Raw genomic sequence first — 8,243 nt, 5'->3', positions numbered from 1 at the left:
CTCTCTTATCAATGTAATTGTGTTAAATGTGAATAGGTGAAAAATCCCTATTCCTTTTTTGACATGGCTTATCAAGGTTTCGCAAGTGGTGACATGGACAAAGATGCTAAGGCAATCACGATATGCTTGGAGGGTGGTCACCAGATTTCATGTGCACAATATTTTTCAAAATTAATGGGTTTGTATGGACAGAGGGTAGGTTGTTTAAGGTGGGTTACAATAATTTGATTTCTTTATGAATGAAGGAAATTGATATAGTACATGAAGTGTGGATTTATTTTTGAAGGGAAAATATTGTATGGTATGTAGTATGTGGATTATTTTCATCTTGAATTTGGATTGTTAATAAAAGGAAATAATGAACATTTGGGATCCACCAATTCTAAATATAGGCATTTGGAACCAATTTTGTTTGTTTGATCTTCAATTCTTCTCTTAAAATGTTGTTCAAAATCAAGGCTTTGGCATCTTTGTCTTCTCGCAAACAAGTAAGAAGTCAATATCTATCTTATTGTGATTTCTAACCATTACTGCTTCACCATTTCATGTTTGAGATTACCACCTTCTGAATGCAATTTTGTATCACTTTTATATTTGTATCACTTGTTTTTTGGCCCTTTTTGAGCTAAGACAAAATATATTTTTTCTCATACATTTACCTTTATAATGACTGGAAACTCTTTTTCTCATGTGTTCATTTGTTAATATATTAACAATGGGTGTCATTTTTATACTTGAATTTCTTCTTATTTCTCCATGTTTAGTTGTTTGACATTGTTGTACTTGTAAGCCTACCATGGTCCACCTTTTCAAGTTAAAACTTGTTATGAATATTGAATATATTTTGTTCTTCATGTGCCAAAATTATAGTTGTCACAAAGTTTGGATATGAATATTTTCCACTATTCCCATTGCTTTCTGCCCTCCCTCCTTTTAAATCCCTCTCTAGTCCTTTTTATAGATACTTCATGGACACAGTTTGTGTGATACAAGAAATCAATCTTTCTCCTTTCCCAATCAAATAGAAATAATTTTTTTCCCAAGGAAACCCAAGGGATGCTTCCCTACATTTATGTACAACAACCCTAGTAAATCTTCTAGCATAGAGTAGTGCCCCTCCTGCAAGGGGTATTTGAGCCATTCACCTACTCGCACAAAACTATCATTGCTTAGCAACGTTGGTGACAATTGGTTGAACTAACCACTTGGGCTCCAATAAAACAACTTATTTGGATTTGGTTTCTAAAACAATGTCTATATGAAAATATAAAAGAAAACTTAACTCATTTAAGAATTGAAGCACAATAGTCTAAAATTTTTGTTAAAATTACATCTTTTACATTCATCATTGAGTCCAAAACTGGAGTAAAAACATTTAAAGTACCTTCAACACCACTAACCTCTAATCTCCACTCAATTTATTCATAGATAAGACTCACATTTTAGCTAGGAGGAAAGTTAAGGCCATGTATATATTTAAGTTGTTGTCCCTACCCAACTCAATTGGGAGGATCAAAAGCTAAAAAAGTGCACTTTGCTTGTAGTGGCATGGTTGGATGTATGCCAAAGAACATCAATGGGCGTTCCAATAATCCTATATGGATGGTAGACGAGGATCCTATAAAGAAACCATGGAAATCATTTCAAGGCCATCATCTTTAGATGTCCTCCCAGGTTCTTCATAGTGGGATGATGGCCACCTTTGCCTTACGATGGCACACCATTGGTAGAAACCTAAATATTCCTGATACCATTGCAACAATTCCTATTGTTAGGCCTATAGAAGAACTAGTCATACCTAAGGCTAGTGTAGGTGAAGTGGGTCTAGATTTCAAAGGTTCATATATGGCTGGAAAATTAGAAGCTCCTCGAGGAGCTGTATGAGAAAGACATAACCTTCCACATCAAAAAGAACAAAGTGTACTCAAATATGATCATCTGGAAACGTTGGAAGGTATATACCTTACTTGCATCCAAATTCTTCACATTCCAGGAGACTGCTTTCAGGTGAACTTACAGTTTATGTGAATTTTTCAATGTTAAAAGTTGCCTTGACCTGATTTAGCAATGCAAAGAACCACATAAGCCAAATAATTTTCAGCATATAAGGTCATATAATTGTAATATGTATATCATAGTACATTTACAGAATGGTGCCTATCCTACTGGCCTGCCAGAAAAGGACTCAATCATGTTTAAAACTTAAGGGAAAAAAACTACAAGACCTTCTGATTCCCACATAATGTATACAACCATAATACAATAGTTATTGGCTATGAATTTCATGCATAAAAGCAACTATGGCTTCCTCATATGTGACAAAGACATAAACACATTGTGAAAAAATGATCATCTTCTCCAGCCAAAACCATTCAAATCAAGCCCTCTTTTCTTGGAGGATACTGTGGCATCACCGTTGAAATTCAAGTCTAGATCCTTTGTCATTTTGGATAATTTTTTATACCCCTTGGAACGTGTTTTATCTTGATTCATATAAAATTTGGATGCCTCATACATTTGATTATTTTATTGCAGAGATAAAACTCTAGAAAAGGCTAATGTTCTTATTATGGGTGGATCAACAAGCACTCCATTTATTTCACACTCTTTTCCTTTTTTGTCTGATAAATGGTTGTGATTTTCTTTTCCTTGTACTATGTCACTAGTAGTCCTCTTATGAAATAAAATTGAAGAATCCTTGGTCCTAGAGGAAGGTGAAGAAATATTTTCTTCCCCTCTCATTTCTTACAACCTCATATCTTCACTAATTTCATCCTACCAAAAATACACTTTGTTATCATTGTTGGATAGTTGGCATTGTCTGGATGGCTAGTGGCTTAATAAATATATCTCTAAGTGTGTTGGAATTGATGTCAACAATCATGTTGGGAGATGTGTTGGGAAATTGGCATTTTCTAACTATTGGCAAGAGTGTTAGCATTGATGTCAACCAGACTAGCATGGATGCGTGTCTCAGCAGATGTTGGCTTTGATGTTCCCTAGTCTAGTTTTGATGGTAATTAAGATAGAATTGATATGCTTGATGTGCCGAGCTCAGGGGGAGTCCCATAATTGTTGTAGTGCTTTGTAGATAATCATCATAGTAGCACACTTATTGGAGAAGCCATAAAATTGTGACTATGGTGGTTGGGGGTTCAGGATTCCATGCACAAGAAGAAGAGTCAAGGAGCAAAGAATGGCAGATATTTTGCAGCCATTTTATATGTAGAAGATGGTCTCAAAGTCTACATTAGAACCCCACTATTGGAAATTTCTCTGAAAGAGATTTCCAACGGTGTGTGGAAGTCTAAAATTGGACGCCTAGATCAAAAGTTACATGTGGTTCTTCTTGATATTTATGGACTTGTTTTGGGGAGCCCTTATTTGTATGATAGGAAAGCCATATTCTTCATACAGGAGAACAAATATCGCCTCACATATATGGGGTTGATTATATTATAAGAGCTTGCAGTATGAAGACGAGTTTATCCCTTATTATTGCAGTGAAAATGAAGTGACTCATTAATGCTAGCAAGAATTTTGCACTTCTAGTTGTGAAAGTAAAGGATATTGGACAATCTGATGCTTTTAAGGGTTATGGACCATCTCATAACAATGAATTGGTTAAACTTGTTTCTAACTATGATGATATTTTTCAGCAGCCTGAAGGATTACCTCGTAAGAGGGAGATACAACATGAACTTTAGTTATAGGAAGATTCCCCTCTTCCTAATATTGGAATATACAGGATGTCTATGATTGAAAGTGTAGATATTAAGAATAAAGTTCAATATTTTCTTGAGAAGGGACTCATCAGACCTAGTTCCTCTCCATGTGGATCACCTATTGTGATGATACTAAAGAAGGACGGTACATGGAGATTGTGTGTTTATTTTCATGAGTTAAATGAGATCAAAATAAGGAATCAATACCATCTTCATCGTATCGATGATTTTTTAGATCAGTTGAAAGATGCAACTTACTTTACCAAGATAGACTTGCGAAGTGGTTATCATCAGATTCATATTGCCAAATGTGAGGTTTGGAAAACCTTTTTCAAAATAAAGCAGGGTTTTTTTGAATGGTTAGTGATGCCTTTTGGAATTTGTAACACTCTGACAACTTTTATGCATGTAATGAATGACTTTTTTTGGCCATTCATTGATGAATTTATGATTATCTATCTAGATGATATTTTGGTACTTAGCAAAAATTGGGATGAGCATGTCAAGCATGTCAGGCAAGTATTCAATACTTTGAAAAGGAGAAGTTATATGTGAAATTGTTTAAGTATGAATTTGGTAATACAAATCATAAAATTTGGATTCAAGGTTTCTCATGTTCAACCCCATTTTCATTGATGACATATTGGTCAAACCCTTGTTATGAATGGAGTTCAAAGGCTATCTCCCAAAACAAATCCAAGGCCAATGGGTTTTGCTTAATTTAAATTGGGTCAAATTGTAAAAGATAACATAAATTGAACACATAAAATGTGAGATAATCAAAACACGTTTAACGTCAAAGCCAAGAGATTTGTGAGGAATATCAGTTGAGCATAGGTTTTTTCATTTCCAAGGTTTCGTTGCACACAAAGCAAGGAATTAGGTAGATCAAAGCCAGGATAATTAAATTTATTTATTTATTTTTATTTTATTTTATTTTCCTGGTGAGAGCCAGGGGATAATTAGTTCCATGAGTGGAATATCTATGAATGAATAGGTAAGGAATATCAGTGCATTCCACATTGAAGGAATATTTTCTTCTTGGTTTTGGGGATAGCCAGGTTTTTACTAACTAGAAAAAAAATATGAATCTGATGGATCTACAAGTAATATATCCATGAAATTATATTACACCTCATATATGTGTGAGAAGCTAAATCTGAAAGGAGGCCCAACCATCAATAAAAAAACAAAACTCACCTGTTATTTTGAAAATCCAAATAGTGTAAAGTTACCTAAGCATCTAGAGTTGTGATTATGCTTGCACTCCAAGACTAAACAACACAAAATATTAACAAAATAGAATAAAATTAACATAGTAAAATGTTTCAAAAGTACAAACACAATCATCAACTAATTAATTACATTGTGCCATTACCCACCCATCAGTAGCCATTGACAACATCCTTCATCCTATTTTATGTTTAGTACAACATTACTTTGCCTCCACCTCAAAAAAACCAACCAACCTCTTAACTAGAGCCAAAAGAGAACAAACCATCCAAAAACTAAAACAAACATAAAATAAATTAACCAAAAAGGACAAACACATACAAGTTTTGATAAGCATGGCCATACTTAAAAAAAACTAAAAAATGCAGAACTCCTAGCCAAGAAATTCCACTCTCCAATCTCCTCCCACCCAAGCAATTTCACTCACATATCCCTTCTCTCAACCAAGAAACACCCACCATTCTCCCATATCCTCAATATCCTCCCACCCAAGAAAGATCATAATATGCAGTCTTCCTATACCTAAATACAATAATAATGATTTTGAATTTCAAATGCCCTAAATATGCAATAACTTGATTTTGAATTTCAAATGCCTTAGAGTTGGCCCAACTTTACCTCATAGGATTCATTTCATGCTTCCCATTGTGGTTTTTAATAGCTAGTTCACGTTGCTTTCATTGGACCTTGGCTGCCAACTGTGGCCACTTACACCTCGCCCATGCTGGCCCATTTTTTAAACACGTGTCATGCCACTCCTATAAAAAGGATTGGTATATAATGCAGCCTTTTGGAGTTGACATGGAAATCTGTATGGATGGTTATACATACATGTGATGGATATTTCAGAAACCTCGATTTACTCACAAGTCCATTTCTAGCCATTGTACAACTCTCGGGGTTTCTTCACAACTGCACAATCAATTCTTCTCAGTGATCAAAAATTCAAATTCGCGTTCCGTGCCAAGGATTTCAAACAAAAGAGTTGCTTTGGAAAAGTTTGAAATGAGCCCATGGCACATGAAAAATTACGCATATTTCAAATTCCAAATACATTACAGAAAATCCATGGCATCAGGCCTCTAAGGCACTAAAGTTGATGGTATCAATGGAGGGTAATAAGCACTTATTAGGTGCATTGCTCGTCCTGGGAGCCTTGGCGATGGTTCACCATGTGCCTGTAACGGATTACATCGTCGATAGCAATTTAGGATGGAACATCGATGTTAACTACATGATGTGGGTTAACAAGCAGACCTTCATTCTCCTTGATTGGATCTGTAAGTACCTTCTGTTTTGTTTTTCTTTTCCCCTTTTTCAAACCTTAGACCTCTCTTTTTTTCTATTTTTTATTTCTCGATTTTCAAACCTCTGTTTCTCATTTCTTGTAGCGTTTAGGCACCATAAGGATCAACACAACATGGTTCAGGTAAATCAATTAGGCTACTATAACTACACAATGGAAAATGAAATCCACAATTGTAGGAGCGATCCTTTTCCTCAACGAGTTGAAGCGCTATTATCACATCAATGGCAAGGGCAGATGATATGGTGTGATGAAGGTCACTTTATTTGTGTACAAAATCTTGTGCCTCCCCTGCACCATTCCTTTGTTGAGAATGCTACAACCAAGAGCAGGGTTCCGGATCCTAGATGTGAGTTTCGGCCAATAGGATTAACAATTTCTGCATTGCTTATGCTAACTAGAGAAACCTTAGTTTGTTTCAATCTATATATTGTGAATAAAACATTACCTCTCTATGGGTTTCTTTTTTTTCCTATTTCCCATCCTTGTCACCATGAACTAGAGATAGAAACCAAATAAAACTAAACTAACAAAAATGAAAACGAAGGCTTTAACTAGGTTGCCAAACATGGCATGAATGCTTACATGGATTTTGGTTACCTATATGGATCACATTATTGGTTGGGGCTGGAGTCTAATTTCATTCATCTTTTTTAGTTTTCACTATCTCTATTATATTTAGTCTTTTAGATGTGGCTTTTTAGAAAACTAACCTCCATCATGATAGTAACATTGTCTTTATTTCTTGTTTTGCTAAGTAAACACTTGTTTGAATGACTCTTCATTACACATTATTATCCGAAAATTCCCATCTTATAAAAATTAAAAATAAGACAAACCATTATCACATATCTTATAGATTTTTCTTAGAGTTAGTGTGTGGTAATATCTTTAACTGAACAATGAATGAATACTATTACAAAATAAAAATGAAAAATTAATGACAATTAGCTTAATTTTAGGAAATTAAAACTCTTAAAATAGTAAGAATGCCTCTAATTACACAAAGATAACCATCGTGGGCTCATGCAAGTACTCCTTAAGTCAAGTGCTCAAGTCTAGCCATCTTTTCCCTATTAAATATATGTATCTCAAAATTAGTAAGTGGCTATCTAAGAGGGCGAATAAAGTTTTATGCATAGTATAATGATAAATTAGGTCTCATGAATTGGACAAGGAACTCACTGTAGAGGGCCCATGATTTGAGGTCATACGAGAATCTATTAAGGCTCATTATTTTCTAAAAATAGCAAATATCTCCATGAAAGTGCTTGAAATGACTTGGAATTATACAATGATGTTGTATGCCACACTAGGTATCCCAAAAGTATAGTCACCCCACTAAAAATAGCAGCACCTTGAAATATGATGAAACTTGAACCACAAGAAAATGTCCCAATTGGGTCCTCAAATATTTAATTATCCCATTCATTGGACAACTTTCAAAAATTGCTAAAAATAGAAATTGCTAAAGCTAAAATTTTTCTAGAATACAAACAAAGTTACCGATGAAATGGGAACTATGACCTCAAAATGAGAATTGTAGCCAAAAAAACCCCAAAAAACATGAAAAAATAGGCTCAAAACGAAAAGTGTTGATGCTAGAATATCAAATTTTTATTTTTATTTTTATATTTTATATTTTATTTTATATTTATTTTTATTCGGAGTAAATTTTCAACATTTTTTTAAAAATGGCAGGAAAAACCAATTTTTTTTTGTGCAAAAGACACCTTGAAAACAAAAAGTGTTGATGTTAGAATAACGTCTTTTTTTTGGGAGTAAATTTTCAACATTTTTTTTAAAATGGCAAGAAAAACATCATTTTTTTTTTTTTTTTTGCAAAAGACACCCTGAAAACAAAAAGTGTTGATGCTAGAAAATAACGTTTGCTTTTTTTGTTTTGTTTGTTTGTTTGTTTTGTTTTGTTTTTTGCTTTGTTGTTGTTGTTGTTGTTTTTTGTTTTTGTTTTTGTTTTT

At 34.0% G+C, this 8,243-nt stretch overlaps 1 pseudogene; it reads left to right on the top strand.

The window, feature by feature from the left end:
• Positions 1-6,066: 6,066 nt before the first annotated feature.
• Positions 6,067-6,783, top strand: LOC149153915 (early nodulin-like protein 17; annotated as a pseudogene).
• Positions 6,784-8,243: the final 1,460 nt, after the last annotated feature.

This window comes from Pinus tabuliformis, chromosome 9 (genome assembly GCF_031772625.1).
Source record: "Pinus tabuliformis cultivar Carrire ecotype Pingquan chromosome 9, CPIR1, whole genome shotgun sequence".
Taxonomy (NCBI): domain Eukaryota; kingdom Viridiplantae; phylum Streptophyta; class Pinopsida; order Pinales; family Pinaceae; genus Pinus; species Pinus tabuliformis.
The sequence above is the reverse complement of the archived record's forward strand: the minus strand, read 5'-3'. Positions and strand labels throughout refer to the sequence as shown.